Below are 21,934 nucleotides of genomic sequence, written 5' to 3'. Positions count from 1 at the left end.
CGGTGGAGACTCAGCCAAAGGGAAGTCTTATGAATGTAAAAGTTCCAAAAAGTGTAACGAAAGCAGTTAGATCGCTGGAGGACTGGTCAAGTAAAATCTGGTGGTAGGTGGATGTCAAATCAAGTGTGCTAAAAATCTTTGCACCACATACCATGCTTAAAAGTTCAGAGATATTTGGGAGTGGATATTTATCTACAAGGACGCATTTGTTGAGCTGTCTGAGATCAACACATAATCTCAGAGACCCATCGGCTTTCCTGGCAGCCACCACCGGAGCCAATCATGATGTTCCTTCCTTCCACCTCCTCAATGATACCTTGAGTTAAACTTTTCTAATTCTATTAAAATGTCATCTTTAACAGTGAAGGGAACATTTCACACTTTACTAGATACTGAAACAGATCCTGGAGACAATTTTATCTTATGACAATAACCCTTTCAACACCCTAGCTGGTCCCCAAATACTTGCGGATACTATTCCATCAGCTGGGTTTGTAAGGGAGAATGATCCACAGATAAAGAAGAGTGATCTACAGACTTGATAGCACCTCTCTCTTTAATAATGATAGGAGGAGTGCTATTGGGGTCTAACATGACACCCAGATCTTTTTGATGCCACCAACTAATTATACTGTCGCCCTTCTTGGAGACATACATTTTACCAGAAGTAAAACGACCTTCATACTGTATTAGACCCACAAATTAACCTCTTAATTAAATGGGATCTCCACCATAGGCAGTAGGGCAGATATCAGCTTTTAAAAGGTTAACTTTAGAACGTAAGTTATCACTGAAAAATGTACTAGTAACTATAGTAATTTTAGCACCGGAGTCAAATAACACTTTTGTTTTGTGACCTTCCACTGGTATAAAATCCAAAGGTCCATCACCTCCGACCTGAACTACGATCTGCCCACATTCAAAATCATGCTGAACATTAGCATCATCATGTGACACCTCATTGACACTTCTTTTGGAAGCTTTGATCCTGCAGACGGTAATCAAAATGACCCTTTTTTTCCATTAAATGCATGTTGCATTCAAAGCTGGACAAGACTTCTCATTCGCCCAGTGTCCAGTACTATTACCTCTATAACATTTGTTTTCTTTACTAAACTTCATATTAAATTTGTTAGTAGATTTAGCTTTAGTTTGAGGTTTTATCTGAGACTCTTTTGACTTGGAAGTTAAATTTGTGTTAACCACAGAAACATCTTTATTCAGACCTTTCTTAATTTCCTTGACACACTCCAGGGAATGCTCTATTCTATTGGCTATAACTAGGACTTCATCTAGAGAGGGTTCATCCTTGAGCCATAATTCATCATACACTTTCTCAGACGCACACCCAAGCATAAATTGGTCACATATTTTTCATCAATGAGTGTATCAAATTTAAAAGTCGAAGCTAAGCGTCTCAGATCAGCTACATCATTTTCAATACTTTCTCCTTCTTTTTGCAGGCGCCTACCAAAAAGGTAACGTTCTAAAATAGTACTGACCTTAGGCAAGTAATGTGCATCCAGTTTATAAATACACATCTCAAATTCATTCGTATTTCCGCTGCAGCACTGTCTGGAACATCAGGAAGATGATCAAAAACATCTTGCCCCTTTGATCCAAGACAATGCATGAGCAAAGCAGTTTTTCTCTCAATGCTGAGAGAGGTGCCACAAACACAAGCATTTTAGAAAAAAGGAGTTAGGTTCTTGAAATATGGGACTGGCTGAACCCTATGTGAATACAAAAATATATATATGCCAACCCACTCTGTTCAGGTTTGCTCTAAATCATTAGCAACAGATCAAACTTAGTTTTGATTTGTTCGGTATATTTATTTTTACCTTTTCTTTTAAATACACTTCATAGAAAAAAATCAATTGTTTCTATGTCAGAAAAAACAACACAACATGTAGAACAAATATACACATTAACTTATACATACCATTTATCAAAAAACATTACTACATACACATAAACATTCACTGTACACTATACACTAGGTTTTCATTATATACAACCTCACTTATACAAATCTATTTTCAACTGTTCCTATGACAAATGTCAGCTCTTTGCCTTTTAACAATAAATGAATCAAATCAGAGGAACAGTAGTAGACAAAGTCGTAGTCAACTGGAGATAACCCTTATTATCAATTCAATGAATCAATAATTATTAATATTTTGAACAAATTGTATCTCCATTCTGCCGACGCGTTTCGAACACCACATATAAGTTGTGAGTTCTCCTCAGGGCTTTGTCACTTCTATCTGCAAGTGTATAGAAAAGAGAAAAGCACCAAACGGTGTTTCAGTGTACATTCTCTAGCCTCATTTAGCTGCATAGCTTGCATTATACAGCGTTTTAGTCCATATTACCTTTCAAGTGGCTGGGGTAGTCCTATGTTCGGGTTTTAATCTTTAGAGCTGCAATCTAAAGAATATATCTAGTTTTAGAGCCAAAATCTGCCTGAGCCTTCCAGTTACTTACACAAAACACTGCGTGACATACCTTTATTTGATCTTGTGGGTCTGCCTATGGGCGTCTCCCTATGACTCGGACACACTTTTCACCTATGAGTAATGCAAAAGTATTTTAATATATACAAACTTATGTAATCTCTCAAATACGTAAGGCGGTTCACAACTCTAGTCCTACCTTCATTAGGTGATCCGATCACTTCGGGAGCTAGTCACTCCTTATTTAGAATAATTCCTGGGTGCGGGCAATCTGTAGGAAAAAATGAGTTCTAAGTACACTCATCACTACTTAAATCGAGGCTGGGACCGCTTCGTTTATACTCTGTGACTGACCTGGTTAGTATTGGTTCTCCGGTCGTTATCAAGCGCGCTGTCAGTTTCCCTTCACCTCACTAAGGTTGATTCCGCTGTTTTGAAAACAAAACAGGGGCCGCGTTAGTTCTTCCTTCTGTGCGCGTTTTATTCCCAAATCGTGCCTGCCCATTCCCAAGCCGATCTTCCTTACCTCCTATCTGCTTCTCTACAGCTCTTCCTCACTTCACGCTAGAAGGAGGCGGCCATGTAACTTGCTTCCTTATGGCTACCATGTGACTTCAGGAATTCTGGGTGTTGTAGTTTGACTACACTCGCCTCTGTATTTGCATTAACTGGATTGCACCAAGGTGTCTCATAAAGCCCATAGGTTGGTGCTTAAGCGTTGCCTTAGTGTTAATTACTCGTATCTACATTACAAGTCAGTCGTTTCTCGTGGAGCCCCACGCAAACTTCCAAATTTACAATCTTGAAACCTCGGATAGGCTATTTAATCCGTTTTGCGCACTGTTAAATTTTAGAATTAGGTACGCTTCTTTTCTCAGCAATGTATCCTCGATGTCAATCGGACCTTTGCCTCCCGATTGCACAATGGCACACAATACAGTCCATTTAAAATCCATTTCGCTATGGTTTGAGTCCATAAAGTGTTGGACAATTGGCGCACTCAATTTCTTCTTAATTCTTGACCTGTGTTGTGTTATCCTGCTGTTTACCTGCTGTGAGGTTTTCCCAATGTACAATGTGCCTGCAAGAAATTGTACATTGGGAAAACCTCACAGCAGGTAAACAGCAGGATAACACAACACAGGTCAAGAATTAAAAAGAAGGTATTGAGTGCGCCAATGGTCCAACACTTTATGGACTCAAACCATAGCGAAATGGATTTTAAATGGACTGTATTGTGTGCCATTGTGCAATCGGGAGGCAAAGGTCCGATTGACATCGAGGATACATTGCTGAGAAAAGAAGCGTACCTAATTCTAAAATTTAACAGTGCGCAAAACGGATTAAATAGCCTATCCGAGGTTTCAAGATTGTAAATTTGGAAGTTTGCGTGGGGCTCCACGAGAAACGACTGACTTGTAATGTAGATACGAGTAATTAACACTAAGGCAACGCTTAAGCACCAACCTATGGGCTTTATGAGACACCTTGGTGCAATCCAGTTAATGCAAATACAGAGGCGAGTGTAGTCAAACTACAACACCCAGAATTCCTGAAGTCAAATGGTAGCCATAAGGAAGCAAGTTACATGGCCGCCTCCTTCTAGCGTGAAGTGAGGAAGAGCTGTAGAGAAGCAGATAGGAGGTAAGGAAGATCGGCTTGGGAATGGGCAGGCACGATTTGGGAATAAAACGCGCACAGAAGGAAGAACTAACGCGGCCCCTGTTTTGTTTTCAAAACAGCGGAATCAACCTTAGTGAGGTGAAGGGAAACTGACAGCGCGCTTGATAACGACCGGAGAACCAATACTAACCAGGTCAGTCACAGAGTATAAACGAAGCGGTCCCAGCCTCGATTTAAGTAGTGATGAGTGTACTTAGAACTCTTTTTTTCCTACAGATTGCCCGCACCCAGGAATTATTCTAAATAAGGAGTGACTAGCTCCCGAAGTGATCGGATCACCTAATGAAGGTAGGACTAGAGTTGTGAACCGCCTTACGTATTTGAGAGATTACATAAGTTTGTATATATTAAAATACTTTTGCATTACTCATAGGTGAAAAGTGTGTCCGAGTCATAGGGAGACGCCCATAGGCAGACCCACAAGATCAAATAAAGGTATGTCACGCAGTGTTTTGTGTAAGTAACTGGAAGGCTCAGGCAGATTTTGGCTCTAAAACTAGATTTATTCTTTAGATTGCAGCTCTAAAGATTAAAACCCGAACATAGGACTACCCCAGCCACTTGAAAGGTAATATGGACTAAAACGCTGTATAATGCAAGCTATGCAGCTAAATGAGGCTAGAGAATGTACACTGAAACACCGTTTGGTGCTTTTCTCTTTTCTATACACTTGCAGATAGAAGTGACAAAGCCCTGAGGAGAACTCACAACTTATATGTGGTGTTCGAAACGCGTTGGCAGAATGGAGATACAATTTGTTCAAAATATTAATAATTATTGATTCATTGAATTGATAATAAGGGTTATCTCCAGTTGACTACGACTTTGTCTACTACTGTTCCTCTGATTTGATTCATTTATTGTTAAAAGGCAAAGAGCTGACATTTGTCATAGGAACAGTTGAAAATAGATTTGTATAAGTGAGGTTGTATATAATGAAAACCTAGTGTATAGTGTACAGTGAATGTTTATGTGTATGTAGTAATGTTTTTTGATAAATGGTATGTATAAGTTAATGTGTATATTTGTTCTACATGTTGTGTTGTTTTTTCTGACATAGAAACAATTGATTTTTTTCTATGAAGTGTATTTAAAAGAAAAGGTAAAAATAAATATACCGAACAAATCAAAACTAAGTTTGATCTGTTGCTAATGATTTAGAGCAAACCTGAACAGAGTGGGTTGGCATATATATATTTTTGTACAAACACAAGCATAGCGCTCAAAAACTTTTTTCCATTTGGACCATTTGATAGGAGGATCTCCTGGAGATTGTAAGAAGAATGGAGCTGCAGTCACGTTTTGCATGACTTGAATATGTTCTGGACAAATAGAGAATACGTTTAAAGTAAATTCCTTATGAGTATAATTGATGTTGTACTTATCAGTGCCGAAGATTAAGTTAAAATAAAGTGTGATAAAGACACACTTAATCCAAATGTCAGCACAGTTATGAAAACAGACAGGGCCCATCAGCGCTGTGGTATTGTAAAGTCAAAACAAAATATTGTTAAAAAAATTAGAAGAAAACACACACTGGATATGATTGTGTGTTAGCACTGTAGACGAATCTCCAGGTAGATGTATTTCAACGTTGGAGTTGATTAAATCACTAAAATGAAATAGCACAAATAAGGAATAAATGACCTGTGCTAGAAGAGAAACAACATTTTTAGGTCGAGCCACCTGTCTCAATGCGCATGCGCATTGAGCGGAGCGAGAGATAAAGGGGCTTAAACAGAGCTTACCGAGATCGGGCGATTCCATGCAGTGCCCGTGAAAAGGAGCTCAATGCGCAAGCGCATTGACATAGAAAAGCGCGTGCACAGGAAAGACAGCCATCTGCCGCCAGCAGCTTCACTTCAAAGGGATCATTTCGCACTCTCAGGCATTTCTCCTCCCTAATTTATTCACTGCAGACGGCCAGCCGTACTTTCACTTTGACGGCGCCAGGCCATCTCTTGTTTAAGTTACTGGTCAGCACTCCACCCTACCCGAGCCGTGTCTGCACACAGATTTCTTGGTCAGCCCTGTACCCTCCCAGAGCCGTGTTTGCTAACAGCTTTCTTGGGCACCCTCGCACCCTTCCAGAGATGTGTTTGCACACAGATGCTCACCCGCGCACAGAAGTGGTGCACACGCGTCACGCTTCTGTGAGCAGACCGGCACTTGCCTTTCCTCCGCATGTTGCAGCACATGTTAAACAAGCATTAAAAATGCAATAGGTCTCGACTTTTATTAAGTTAAAGCAATTTGCTTTGCTATACCATACCATTAGCAAAGCAAATGGCTTTAACTTAATCGAAGGCGAGACCTATTGCATTTTCAATGCTTGTTAAACAAGTGGTGCGTGTCAGCGCTGAAAATGTATAAAACACGCTATATATAAAAGTACTAAATTGTCAAAGCAGTATCCAAAACACACTGTCATTGAAAAGGCTGTGCGTGTCAGCGCTGCAAGGAAAACAAAACTGTGCGCATCAGTGTAGAAGGTACAAAATGCACGAAGAAAGACATGCTTTATTTTTTAAAAGGCTGTGCATGTCAACGCTGTGAGCAAAAGCATATGTTATTTAAAAAAAATGCTGTGCACATTAGCATAGATAAGTGAAGTGCCCGAAGAAAGGCACGTTTTAAGTTGAAAAGGCTGTGCGTGTCAGCGCTGTCAGCAAGAAAATACGTTGCTAGGAAACAAAATGCTCTGCATGTCAGCGTAGAAGGTTAAGTGCACGAAGAAAGACACACTTTGAATTGAAAAGCCTGTGCGTGTCAGCGTCGTCAGCAAAGAAATGCATTGCTAGGAAACCAGATTCTTCAACTTAAAACATAGAGCGTAGGACGCTGCGTTCCACTGACAGCACGTCAAACCTTGTGACGAGTGCAGATAGCGTGAAACGCTGCGTTTCCCCAGAACAACGTAACGTCAGAGCTTCTGACAACCAAGGCGTCGGACACGGCGTAGGACGTAGTACGCTGGGTCTCCCTTGACCAAGAAGCTGCGTTAGACTCGAATGTCAAGCTTTCTATGACGAGTGAAAAGAAGGTAAGGGAACGTGGCAGCGCAAGTTATTCGATTAAAAATACCATAACTGCAAATTCCACAGGACAGTAAATGGAGAATTTTAACAGCGATAAACAGCAAATCTAATCAATTTCTTTAAAGCCAAAAGGCAAGAGAAAGTCAAAGCGAAAATTCACGCGCGGTTAAGAAATGTCCTGGTAACTTGACGCGCGGTTTTAAAAAGCTGTAACTTTGCCTTTCCTTTCTCTGCATTAAAAGTATTCCAACAAAGTTTAAAACTTTGTAAATAAATTCTCAAGATAAACGGCACACACAAAAGTAAAATAGCCTTACTTGAGGGTCTTGTTTAAAAAAAAACAACTTGCAGAAGTCAGGTTTGTGTATTTTCTGCTGAATTATGTACCTGGAGTTGAGCTGTAGTTAACCCAGTCCTCGCCAGTGTTTAAAGGTGGATTCCTTGATGAATGAAGACACAGGAAACTGAAAGTCTTCTGAAGTAGGTTTAATCTTCAAGTTGTAGGAGTAAGACAGCTCAGCCACACAACTGACAGCAGGCTCATCACCAATCTACACCAAACATTCTAACTCTGAGCCAGGGCAACTTTGTATTCTAGAACACATACATATCACCAAAGGATTTTGAGAGATATAAAATATACAAGTAACATTACAACAAAGAGGAACATCAATGCAATCCAAACAGATAATCTTCACTCGACTACACTCCTTGGCTACAATAATCAAATATATAGGCACTATTACAGCACCAAGACCATAAACAGAACAGTCCAGGTCAGACTAATTATAGTGGATAGAGTAAAGACTACCTTGTGTTTTCTTCTAGTTATCTCTGTAGCTTTGACAAGGAGAATGTTCTCTGCACTCTCCACCCACATGGACTTTAGTTAACCTGTGGACCAAGTGCAACCTGCCTTACTTTACCAAATATTCCAAACCCCTAAGCCATACTCTGCTTATTTGATAAAGCCTCAGTACATCATTAAGCATACAGCACAGCTGCTAGCACAAGCTAGTCATCATCTAGAACTCATTATTAGTCCTCATGCACCGTACATGCAAAGTTGGATACCCAATAGTCACCCACTGAACCCCCATCCCAATCAGATAAGGGGTGTGACATTCCCAAATAAAAAAGTATTAAACATGTAAACAAAGTTTACAAATTTGAGGATACTTATAATGTTTCCCAGATTGCTCCCTGTTAAGGGCATATGCATGCAGAAGACTAAAGGCAAGACTGGAAATTGCTTTCAAAATAAAATGTAAACAAAAAGATGGAAACTTCATAAAACGAAGATTTTCGAAACCATTTTGCAACTTTGAATACCATTTCGCTGAGACATTATTCGGTAAAATTAGTTTAATGAATGCAAACTAGATGATCCATTTTTAAAAGAAAGTCACAAAAGTGCTCCCACATGAATACGTTAAGACTCAATAATTCACAAGTTTATAGAAGTAGACCTGGGAACCATACTCATAGCACACCTTTGTCAATTCAATTTTTTCATGAACTTAAATGCATATATTTATCTATGAATGAGTGATTGCAAATTCACGTTCCCAACACCCCCTTTTTTTACCCACCCTGGAAAACGTTTTACTCCTGCCTTTGTCAAGAGTAAATTTCTTGCGTCGTCCAATTTGGGAAGAGTAAATTAGTGGGATGCACAGGTTATTTCAGCCATAGAAATACCTCTTACTACTTCCTTCCAGCTCCGTTATGTAGATTTGCAGAAAGGTGGCAAAACCACAGCCTTGCTGGTATCTAAACCCTGATATAATATGAGCCCTGGCATAAATAGAGAAGCAACAATCAGATCTCTGATATAATGGGATTGATGTCACAATTAGTCACTTCATTACATGGCACTAAATAGAGGCAAGTGGATTTATTTTTATTTTTTACAGGACAAGTAGATTGCTGAACCATCCTGCCCATTAGACAAGTAGATAGTTTGAGATATTCCAAATTGATTAAGATTATTTAGCGGTCATATACCTCACTCAACCAGATAACTCCCAACAACCAAATCCATTTCAGAAACACCAGCCACCATCCTGCAACCACCACACCTTGCTGAGCATCCAGAAGATACATTTTTTTATTGAAAAAATAAGCAGTTAGATACTGGATAGTGATGACACACTACAGGGTACATTGTATAATATGTACGACTACATAGGTAAGCATGTGGGGTATTGCATAGGAGAAACAACGATAGGAGATGTATAACGTAGAAACATATGTGGAAGTAAATTGTGAGCAAAACTAAGGATAGCAGTGAGTTAGATACGGATTCTCCGTGAGCAGAAAATAAAACAAAGAGAGAAGGAAGAAAAGAGAGTAGAAAAGGAAAGTTTGGAGGAGAGAGGGCTGAGTCAACAGAGATCGCAGTGAGGGCCGGTCTGCTTAGTGTGTGCTGGGGTTTCTTTCAGTCTCGGTGGGATGTTGATCTTGTGTGAGCAGGAGAAGGGTTGACACTGCGGCGGGTCCACCTTTTGTAGGCACAAGTCACGTGCATTACGTAGACAAGATGTGATGAGTTATGTAGTTTCTTGTACATTACGTTGTCCACGCACTTCAGGGTGTTCCGCCATTTGTTGAAGGGAATTGTTCTGGTGGATTTCCACTCTAGTAGGACTGTTTTGGAGCCCAGGGCTAGCCCAAGATCTAGTAGCAAAGCACGGTGTGCAGGGAGATCAGTGTTAAGGAAGTGAACCGCAAGGCCTAAAGTAATCTTTAAGAAAGATGGTGAAGGCTAAATTTTAAAGATAGAAAGCCTTACAGAGAGTAAGGACTATCCCTGGGCACTCTTGATGCACACAGGTGCATAAATAAGTATGTATCAGTACTTCATGTTTGGTATCAACGATGTAGTTTTTTAATTAGTTCAATCCAAAGAGTAATCAAAACAGTCTCATTTCTTCATATTTCATCATATGTTAATGACGTTTTGATATAAGCGGACGATACAAGTGAAAATTTTACATCAATTTGTACTCCATAATAGAATAAACCCCAACACATTTCGTGGTGGTTAGCACTTCTTCAGGGGGAATCTGTATAAAGATAAGAAAAAGAAAAAGAAGCTACTATAGAGAGCTGATAGCTGGGAGCTAGATAAAAGTCAGAAAACTGGGTCAAAGAAGTGCTCATGCCAGTCTATTAACAGGTAACCGTGACTTACAGGTGTTCGTAGAAATAGTGAGAACACACAACTGTGAAAAATATGGGGATTTTAGAATCAAGTCAACGGGGAATAAAAGGAACAAGACCGTGTTGAAATACATGCAAGCCATACTGTGATCATCAAGAACGTAGCACCCAAAGGTACCCGAACTAGAGAAATAAATAAATAAGACCGGTGAATGAGATTATCGCAGAGTGAGGTGAAAAGGTAAGAGACTCTATTCTGTGCCGTAGGGGTGCAGGATGAAGTAACAGCTGAGTTAGTGAAAATGGTAAATTACCGAAATATAGCGTGCATACAATCTTGTCGGTGCTGGTAGATCCAGCCCGAAAACGTGAAGAGCGAAAACAGTATTGTGCAAGTGAAATAGCCGCTTACCAGGCATGGTTAAATTTTAAAGATGTCATAAATCTTCTGATGTATTTTGGTTCAGAAGGGCTGAACCATATGACAAGTGAAAAACATGCTCAACTGAACCAGGGGATTCCTCACAGCGCCAGAAATCGTCTTAATGTAGGATCCCTAGTTTATGCAATCTGGATGGGGTCCAGTATGCTTTGTGTATCACCCAAAATCTGGACTGGGCGATTACAGGTGTAATTTCAGCCTGAGCGGGAGAGTGCCAGATTCTATTCCAGATAGCATCTGAAAAATGTGGTTTGAGATCTTTTGGGATGTATGGGGATCATTTATTTTTCAAGTTGTTGAGGTGGTGAACCATCCTGCTCATTAGACAAGTGGATCGTTTAAAAAATTTCACATTGTTGAAGTCTCCTTAGCTGCCATAAACCTCACTCATCGATCTGATAACTTACAACAACCAAACCCATTCCAGAAACACCAGACACCCTCCTGCAACCACCACACCTTCTAAATATACAAGATCATTTTGAAACACTCGGAGGAGCTTCCTCTGCACTGAACGGCCACTGTTTACTTTTTTAAACCAGTCCACAATAAGCATTTGCAATGCAATAGGTCTCGCATTACTGAAAGTTTGAGCTAGTGGTGTTGCTTTATTACTTGCAACACCAATAGCTCAAACGTTCAGTAATGCGAGACCTATTGCATTGCAAGTGCTTGTTTTTTAATGCTAACAATATGTCAGACACACTGCTATGCCCTTAAGCCAGACCGGATACAAAAGGCAGTACACGGTGGAAAGCAGAGCTCACCAACCTGGGATTCTGCACAAATTGCTTAATCGCCCAGTGTCAAAAATCAAAATGACCTTGAGTAATGCAACGTGGTGCTCATGTAAAGGACTCCTAAGCCCTAGAACCAACTTCTTGCTATATAAAAACTACAAAAATAAAACAAATGAACCTACCTTATCGCCGCACAAGATCGACGTTAAAGGCTTCACTGCCCGAAGGAGGCGATGGGTGCAATGAAGGGTACACAAGGGGCCTGGCATGTGAAGAGTGTACCCCCCCTCCCCAAACAGGGGTTTTGAACCGGACCCCCGCACCTTAAATGTGCATGGAGATGTAGCGCTGTCTGGTACCAACAGGGGAGGGAGGCAGGGACTTCTCGCTCGCTGGCGAAAAGGTCACGGAGTGGTGTTGCGGCTCAAACCTCCTAGTTTGCAGGGCTAAGCCCAATTATAACCAGTCTTCCGAAATCAAAAGATGCCACCGTGTCATGCAATACCGGCTTAAACAGCGAGCTTAGTGTGCACACAATGAACTGTAATCCGGCAAAGAAAGCAGCACCCTGCCTTACAGCCAGCACGGTCTATTATCAGCACTCTCATGACTATCGGATACCCCTCTGGTTTTGGAAAAATGGCTCATTCACTTGAACGCTCGCTGCTGAAAAGTGTGGTAATCATCAGAGCACAACTGTGAAGCCTGATGAAAACAACACAACCACTCGTCCACATGAGGTCTGTAAATTGAGCAGTAGTAAATTAAATCGATTACCAATATATTGCATTGCTATATACAGCGCTGAGAAATAGGGGAACTGTGGTCTGAAGAGCTACATAATATCCAAACTATTGGTGTACAAGAGCATTAATTCTGATGGCATTGCATTTTATGGCACAAGAATTTCAATGAAATTCTCACTTGCAAAACGTTAACTATATTTAGCGAAACAAATCACACTTAACAAGCAAAACAAACCAGTGGTGCGCGCGCACCACAGAGGAGTGGGGGGAGGGAGTGAGGCGAACGTGCGCTGCTGCGCGTGCTAGACACGGACGGGAATGGGCGTTGCAAAGGTGTAACTTACCCAAAAGCCGATAACTCACGTTTCTTCCATAGGGTAACAGTGACTGGTTTCACTTGGAAATTCTTCTAAGTGTGGAGTTTTGAAAGTTTAAAATATTCATCTAAAATCCGCCAAACAACAAATTCCGATTTACTCACCTGTTATCAGGAGAGATCCCAGTGCTGGATCTTGGTGCCCAGAACTGACCCTGAAAAGTAATTCTAACCGTACTTACCAGTAACTTGAATTTCCTTCCATAGAATAACATTGCCTGCTTTTTGCTGAAAAAGTTTCTAAGTGTCGATATTTGAAACTTACAAATATTAGTTAAAAATCGCCTGTATGACAAAACAAATTCTTTCAATTGTTTAAAAGAGATGCACCAGTGCTGAATCCAGGATCCAACACTGAGTAAGAAAAAGTAACAATAACACTACTTACCTGCTAAGTGAATTTCCTCCCATAGGATAACATTGGTGATTCTATGTGAAAAAGTTTTCTGTGTCAACTTTTAAAATACAATAATATTCCTTAACAAGCATTTACAATGCAACGGTCTCGCCTTTGCAAAAGTTAGAGCTATTTGCATTGTAAATGACAACATTTGTATTTATGTGTTGGTTTTGAAAACCGATAAATAAATGGCATTGTCATTTACAATGCCAATAGCTTAATCTCTCGCAAATGTGAGACCTATTGCATTGGCACACACACAGAGCCACACACAGAGCCCAACACACATACACACAGAGCCCAACACACACACAGAGCCCAACACACACACACAGAGCCCAAAACACACACACACAGAGCCCAACACACACACACACAGAGCCCAACACACACACACACACAGCCCAACACACACACACACACAGAGCCCAACACACACACAGAGCCCAACACACACACAGAGCCCAACACACACACACACAGAGCCACAGAGCCCAACACACACAGAGAGCCCAACACACACACACACACAGAGCCCAACACAAACACACACAGAGCCCAACACACACACAGAGCCCAACACACACACATCCCAACACACACACACACAGAGCCCAACACACACACACACAGAGCCCAACACACACACACACAGAGCCCAACACACACACACACACAGAGCCCAACACACACACACACACACACACACACAGGGCCCAACACACACACACACAGAGCGCCCAACACACACAGAGCCCAACACACACGCACAGAGCCCAACACACACGCACAGAGCCCAACACACACGCACAGAGCCCAACACACACACACAGAGCCCAACACACACGCACAGAGCCCAACACACACACACAGAGCCCAACACACACACACAGAGCCCAACACACACACACAGAGCCCAACACACACACACACAGAGCCCAACACACACACACACAGAGCCCAACACACACACACACACACACACAGAGCCCAACACACACACACAGAGCCCAACACACACACACAGAGAGCCACACACACACACACACAGAGAGCCACACACACACACACAGAGAGCCACACACACACAGAGAGCCACACACACACAGAGAGCCACACACACACAGAGAGCCACACACACACACACACACAGAGAGCCACACACACACACACACAGAGAGCCACACACACACTCGAGCACAACCAGGGAACAGAGGCAAGAAAAGCGAGCACAACCAGGGAACAGAGGCAAGAAAAGACGAGCACAACCAGGGAACAGAGGCAAGAAAAGACGAGCACAACCAGGGAACAGAGGCAAGAAAAGACGAGCACAACCAGGGAACAGAGGCAAGAAAAGACGAGCACAACCAGGGAACAGAGGCAAGAAAAGACGAGCACAGCCAGGGAGCAGAGGCAAGAAAACACGAGCACAGCCAGGGAACAGAGGCAAGAAAAGACGAGCACAGCCAGGGAGCAGAGGCAAGAAAACACGAGCACAGCCAAGGAACAGAGGCAAGAAAACACGAGCACAGCCAGGGAACAGAGGCAAGAAAACACGAGCACAGCCAGGGAACAGAGGCAAGAAAACACGAGCACAGCCAGGTCTCTCTCGGGCAGTCACACCGGGTGCCTCCGCTGCACATAGCAACAATTCTCGCAGCGCCGCTCACCGGGGAGTATGTACAGCAGTCGGGTCCGCCTGGGTCCGATCTCGCCTGCGACTGTTTACTTTTCTTCCCGGCGTTTGTTCCGCCCCGTCGCCAGGGGTCCAAGAATACGGCGCCACAGGGCGCGAGCGGGGCAGCACTCTCCACATACCGCACGCCCAGTCCCGCTGGCTGCAGGGGGGGGCACACTGCCTCCGCGATGGTGCCTCCTTCAGCGGAAGTAGCGGTGAGCACTGAGGTATATGGGGGTGAGCTGGGCCAGATATCACCCCAGAGACGGTCCGAGCAGGAATCGGGAGTGGGGATGGAAGGTTCTGGTAACCGGGGACAGTCCCCACACTTCAGTCCACAGATCTGCCTCGAGTCGCATGAGGCCCGGGATGAGGCTCCGGGCGCACAGCAGACTCAGTGCAGGGCACCCCTGCCATGCCACAGAGGCGAGAAATGGCAAAGGGGAGCACCACAAACCCCGGAGATCGCCCCCCAGCGGTCTCCACTCGCCGGGACAGCTGCACTGGCACCACTCCAGGTAGGAGGGCACAGCGCCATCTACAGAGTTTGAGGGCAGGCAGCAGCATGCCTAGGCCTTCCGTCCGTGTCCGGTAGGCTTGGTTGCAGTGGTGCAGTTAGGCGGGTCCCCAGGGACAGCTAGGGCCACATCTGAGCTTTTGCTGCAGGTGTGCAGCCAGGGCCACGCCACTGGTTGCCGAAGGCAAGAGAGGAGCGCACCACACCGCCATGTTTCTCCGAGGTCCAGCAGAAAGGACTCGGAGAAACGCCCCGTCATTTTCCGACTGGGGGGGGGGGGGCTGTTTTTCCTTCTCTCCTCGTCCCATTGGCTGGAATGTAAAATACCAGCCAATGGGAAGAGGAGAGAAAGAAACTAAAAAACACACCCCTCAATCCCAAAAAGACGGGGCTTAAATGGAAAGACGCCCGTCTTCACCAATGGCTGGCCTCCGTTTAGGAAGCCAGCCAATAGAGAAGAGGGACGGGTTCAAGCCCCACTCTGGAAAACATAAGATCTCCCCAGCGAGACTGCGCAAGCACAGCCTACGCAGGCTGAAACCTAAAAATCACTACTGTAACCAAAACGCTTTTACTCAACTGTTTACAGGATATGTCTTAGGACTGAATCTAGGATCCAGTCCTGTGGTTAGAAAAGTAATCCATAAAGTAATTAAATGCATTTAATTGGAATTTCCCATTGAGCTCAATGTAACATTGTGCTTGAAATTGTGTTGCCTATTGCAACAACTGTATCTATTGTACTCAAAAGTCTATTGCCTATTTTGAAAAGTACTTACCTAAAGTAACTCATTCTGAGAAAGTATATTTTGATACCTTGTTGGTTCTAAAAATAAAGCAACTGTATATTTTTATTCAAAACATTGGCCTAGAGTTTAGTTCTTGAGTGTGAGAGACCATTTGCTGACTGAGGGTGTACAACAAATGCTTTACACTGTCCTCTGATACTGCCTTACAGCTCGACCAAGCTACCACTTTAGAGAGTAAGGTTATATCTAACTTTAGCCTCTGCCAAACCTCTGGGGACTGTGTACTCTGTGCACACTGTACCTTCCTTTGGTCCAGTATATACAGAGCCACTTTCTTACACAACATCTCTAATAAGCATTATTCTCTCTCTCCAGTTCTAACTATACAAGTCAAAGCACTTACGATTTCCCCAATGGATTACACTAAAACCTTGTGCAAGTCTACCCTCCTATACTATCACGAAGTTACAATGCTTACAGAAAAATACAGCTCAAGCCATTTTTGGACTCCACAAAATGGTAGCAAATCTCATATGCATTTCAGCAACTTTACTGGTTGTCAGAGTTGAAGAGGGTGGAGTTCAAGGTATTGTGGGTTGCCCAAAAGGCCTTTTGGGCCAATGCACTTTGAAACACAACCTATCCTTCTGCATTATTCAGTCCTGAGCAGCAATGTTGTGGTTCCTATGCCCCAATTTATTAAGGAAAGTTTTGGAACTCGCTACCATAGAGCCAAAGGTTTGAAAAGCCCATTTGAGTTTCAGGAAACATAAGAGCATGGTGAGCTGTTTAACTAGATCCCTGTTTGTACATTTGGTGTCTCTTTAAAACTCTGGTCCAGAGACATGGACTAGTGCCCTTAAGCAAATGATTTAGATGCGAGTATGCACAAAGTACACAAGAAAATGATAACATGACTCATCAGAAGCCAAATGGCGCCAATCAGTCCTCCTGAATCTCTGACACACGTTACAACCCTAATGGATCCAAAAGACCACTCCCATTCTCTAACACCTGTTAGCATACATCAGGTCACCCGCTGGCACCCATTAGTCACCTCTCCACATCCATCACAGCATTCCTGCACCCACCAGTGTCTTCTACACAGCTTCTGTCAGAACATTCTCCTGCTCTCCCATAATCTCTCTACCTCTCGTTGCCCAACCCATCTTTCTGCTCTTTACAGTTTACCTAAAACAATTTTTAAACACGAGAGCCGACATTATAATTTTTAATTGCAAACCAGAAATCACTGCTCTGCATTAATAAGACCACAAGGAACACACAAGGAACCCACTCCGGCTCAACCTCCGACCCCTGCCCCCACCACATCTTCAACAAGGCACAGTCCATCACCGCACCCCACCTCCGAAAAATCATCAACAACTCCTTTGAGACCGCCACCTTCCCGGAAAGCTGGAAACACGCCGAGATCAACGCCCTACTCAAGAAACCCAAGGCCGACCCAAAGGACCCGAAGAACTTCCGACCCATCTCCCTGCTCCCAGCAAAAGTCATTGAAAAGACGGCCAACAGACAATTGACCCGCTTCCTGGAGAACAACATCCTGCACCACTCCCAATTGGGATACCGTAGCAACCACAGCACCGAAACCGCCCTCATCGCCACCACTGACTACATCAGAACCATACAGGACAACGGCGAAACCGCGGCCCTCATCCTCCAGGAACTCTTGGCTGCCTAGGAAGAGTTGTGGCGCCGTGGGTAGTGCGACTGACTCTGGAATCTGGGGATCACGGTTTGATCCCCAGGAGTGGTGTGGCTCACTCGTTAGAGGCGGCAGACCCGGAAGCAGACGATGGCCCGGGACCAGGGTTCAATTCCCGACGCGGTAGGGTCGTGGACCAGGGTCAGCAGACTCGATAATTCTCGCCTCGGTGCCTACTCTAACCAGGGATCACACTCTGCAACTCTGGGCATTAGCTTGCCTCATCTCCACAACAGCCCCCCACATACGCCGGGGATGCCTGGTTTCACCTTGGAGATACCCAGTAGGGACCAGCTCACAGGGAAAGCCAGGACGGGTTCCCCAGCGGTCTACAGCGCGGAGATACCCCATGTGGGGTGATTCATGCGCTTTACAAGACATCATTACATTACATCCCCGGCGCCGGTGGCAGATTAGCCCAGCACCATGTGACTCTGGGTAATCGCTTGCTTAATCTTCCCGACGGCCCCCAGCGCCTAGAGACCCTTATGGGTGAATGTGCGCTATACAAATGTGGATTATTATTATTCGACACCGTCTGCCAGCACACCCTGCGCACAAGCCTCCGCGACGCAGGGATCCGAGACAAAGCTCTGGACTGGATCACCTCCTTCCCCACCGGCAGAACCCAGAGAGTCCGCCTCCCCCTTTCCGATTTGAAGCCACCACGATCACCTGCGGCGTACCCCAAGGATCATCCCTCAGCCCGACCCTTTTGCCAACATCGTCCGAGCACCCCACCTCAGCATCGTCTCCTACGTCAACGACACCCAGCTGATCCTCTCCCTCACCAAGGACCTGGCCACCACCAAATCCAACATCCACAAAGGAACGAAGGCTGTCGCAGACTAGATTAAGACCAGCCAGCTAAAGCTGAACTCGGACAAGACAGAGGTCCTCATCCTCGGATCCACTCCCTCCGCACTGAACTCATGGTGGCCGCCCACTCTGGGTGCCGCCCTGACATCCACCAACCACGCACGCAACCTGGGTTTCATCCTGGACTCCACGCTCTCTATGACCCGGCAAGTTAACGCCGCCTCCTCCTCCAACACCTTCTGCATGATCCGAAAGATCTACAGATGGCTCCCCACCGAAACCACCCAAGCACTCGTCAGCAGCAGGCTGGACTACGGCAACGCCCTTTACGCAGGAACCACAGCCACACTCCAGAAAAGACTCCAACGCATACAAAAAGCCTCATGCTCGGACTCCCTCACCACAGCCACATCACCACCCACCTGAGAGAGCTGCACTGGCTCCCAGTCAACAAGCGGATCACCTTCAAGCTCCTCACCCATGCCCACAAAGCACTTCACAACGGCAGACCAGCAAACCTGAACGAACGACTTTCCTTCTACACCCCGAACCACCAGCTTAGCTCTGCCGACCTTGCCACAGTCCCACACGTCTGCCGAATGACCACCGGTGGCAGATCATTCTCCCACCTCGCCGCCAAGACGCGGAACACCCTCCCTCCCACCTACGGCAGACCCAGGACCTGCTGACCTTCAGGAGACACCTCAAGACCTGGCTGTTTGATCAGTAGCTGCTCCCCCACCCCCTTAGCGGCTTGAGACCCTCACAGGTGAGTAGCGCGCTCTACAAATGTCTTGATTGATTGATTGATTTCTGCCTGGCTAATGTGCTTTCCAGACCTGCTGATGTGGGTTCCTTATTACTTGGATCTAAAAATAAATTTCTGGATTTTACTGGCCGATTCGCTTTCCTCCTCATTCCTGTGGTGGTACTTTTCTGCCTGGATCTCTGTACCACAACCAGAATATATATAGTAGTTCAAAAAACACAACACCTGCACCATATACAGCTCAACTCAAGTTCCCTCAGGCAGAAACCTGCAATATCCAAACTTCCACTGTGAACTATCACGCTGAGCAGCCCCACTAGACACTCTACATTAACATGGGTTACATTGGAAATTTGCAAGGCCCAGACTGTCTTTCTTTATGAAACACCTATGTAAAGTTAACGTACAGCCTCAAACCATTCACTAAATATGGTTTGGATACATTTTCCCCAAGTAAGAAACCTATGCAGGACGAATCACCAGTACACGTCAGGCGTAGGCAAATATTTAGAGATCTGAAACCTCCCTCCAAAGCAGGGACAATTAGCTCGTCATTTATCCCTATCCAACTTCCATTCAATAGAATACCATATTATAACATGGATGGGTGTACAGGTATTTCCATGGCTTAGTTGGTTACAAAATGTTTCTGAACGTTAGATATCCTTTGACACCACTTACCTGTGTTTTAACAGGAGAGGTGTTCTTAGGCACTGGGGTACCTTCAAATGTTTAACCTGAATGGGAATCTACCAGCACTTCTAGGCAGTAATACTTTTAACTGCGATTATCACCCAAATGCTGGACTTCTATGTTTCCATTTTTTTTTTAAATGCCCACTATAACTCCCCGATTCATTTATCTTTCCTTTTAGCTGTGAGCAAGCGTCCCCCCTTAGTCCAGGACACTTCTAACTTCACTCTGTCACTTCGTTGTCTCCTCACCTCTCTCCGTTGGAACAACGTTCCCTTCAAAGCCTGAGCGCCGCCATGTTCCGGCAACAACCGCTAAGCATGATGGGAAATGAGTGTCGCCCCGCCTGGCACACCAATGGAAGCAGCGAACAACTGACTTCTCACCATGCAACAGGCCTACTTCCTTGGAACATGTTGGGAATAGTAGTTCCACCGTGCAATTTAACCAACACAAACATAGGACTATACGCTACTGAAACATGGCGACATCTTGCAAAGTATTGGAACGGAAACGCAGAATAATGCTGTAAAGCTGTCGATCATTTTCGAAGAGGTTGGAAATGAAACAAATCACCTAGTAACTACTGCGGATGTCTTTGAATGTGGAATAACAAAAACTAGTGTGTATAGTAAGCGATAGCAAAATATAATCCAGTATTGCTTCATTGACATGAATATACACGTTTTCCTAAAGATTGGTTAATTATGGCGGCCATCTTACGAGTAGGGAGAATGAACGAGGAGTACAACTAACCCCCTTACGGTTAGAGAAACATACGTGTTGTGAAAGCCAATTGTTCTAGTAGTAATTGCATTTATATAGTGCTTACTACCCCTGACGAGGCGTTGAAGCGCTTTTTAGCGAGTAGCATGCAAATCTGGAAAATAAAAAGGATTAGTGGTGGGTTAGTATAGGGAAGTATGCGTTAATTTCTGCCGTGGGCATGTGAGTCTGCTAGTTGGATTGAATAAGATTTTTATTTTATTTATTTATTTAATACGATTTTATATAGCGCAAACATTACCTGAAGGTGTCAGAGCGCTTTACAAAAGAACCAGTTGCGTCACATAAGGACTTTGGATTACATGGGTTACATAAGAGATACAAACAGAAAAAAACAAGAATTTGCAATGCAATAGGACCGCATTGGGAAAGTGTGAGCTATTTGTATTGTAAATGACAATTTTTTTTACTATGTGTTGGCTTTGAAAATATATAAATTATTAGCATTGTTATTTACAAAGCCAATAGCTCACACTTTCCTAATGCGAGTCCTATTGGCTATGGCAATGCTTGTTGATAGCAAGCAAGGACAGTGCTATTGTATTGTATTGTATTGTAATTGCATTTATATAGCGCTTACTACCGCTGACGAGGCGACAAAGCGCTTTTTCGGTGGGTAGCACGCTACTCCGGGACCCATAGAGGATTAATGTTGAATTAGTATAGTGAAACATGCAAGTACATTTTAAGTGGTGGATAGGTTAGTCGGTTATTTGGATTTGGAATGATAGCAGAAGGATAGAGGAGGACAAAGGTTTGTATTTATTTATCGCTCCTATTGGCTATGGCAATACTTGTTGGTAGGAAGCAAGGACAGTGCTGTTGTGGTGCTGAGTGATGTGGTGGTGTCCCAGAGTGATGTGGTGGTGTCCCAGAGTGATGTGGTGGTGTCTGTGAGTGATGTGGTGGTGTCCCTGAGTGATGTGGTGGTGTCCCTGAGTGATGTGGTGGTGCCCCTGAGTGATGCCCCTGATTGACGTGGTGGTGCCCCTGATTGACGTGGTGGTGCCCCTGAGTGATGTGGTGGTGTCCCAGAGTGAGGTGGTGGTGTCCCAGAGTGAGGTGGTGGTGTCCCAGAGTGATATGGTGGTGTCCTAGAGTGATGTGGTGGTGTTGAGTGGCATGCAGCAGTGTGTGGCGTGCAG

The 21,934-nt window shown here is 44.2% G+C and overlaps 1 protein-coding gene across 2 annotated transcripts in view; it reads right to left on the bottom strand.

Moving 5' to 3' along the window:
- DDX23 (DEAD-box helicase 23) overlaps positions 1 to 20,430 on the bottom strand; it is a 269,078-nt gene extending 248,648 nt beyond the window's left edge. Inside the window, exon 1 of one of the 2 annotated variants that reach the window (XM_078685884.1) lies at positions 20,255 to 20,430. The gene's annotated coding sequence lies outside the window, so the exon portion shown is untranslated. Of the gene's footprint in view, positions 1 to 19,991; positions 20,129 to 20,254 lie in introns of those variants that run through there. The other variant, XM_078685889.1, reaches the window with a different exon arrangement.
- Positions 20,431 to 21,934: the final 1,504 nt, after the last annotated feature.

The sequence above is a fragment of the Lissotriton helveticus genome, chromosome 1_1 (genome assembly GCF_964261635.1).
Source record: "Lissotriton helveticus chromosome 1_1, aLisHel1.1, whole genome shotgun sequence".
NCBI lineage: Eukaryota > Metazoa > Chordata > Amphibia > Caudata > Salamandridae > Lissotriton > Lissotriton helveticus.
Note: the sequence above shows the minus strand (reverse complement) of the source record. Positions and strands in the feature narration are given on the sequence as shown.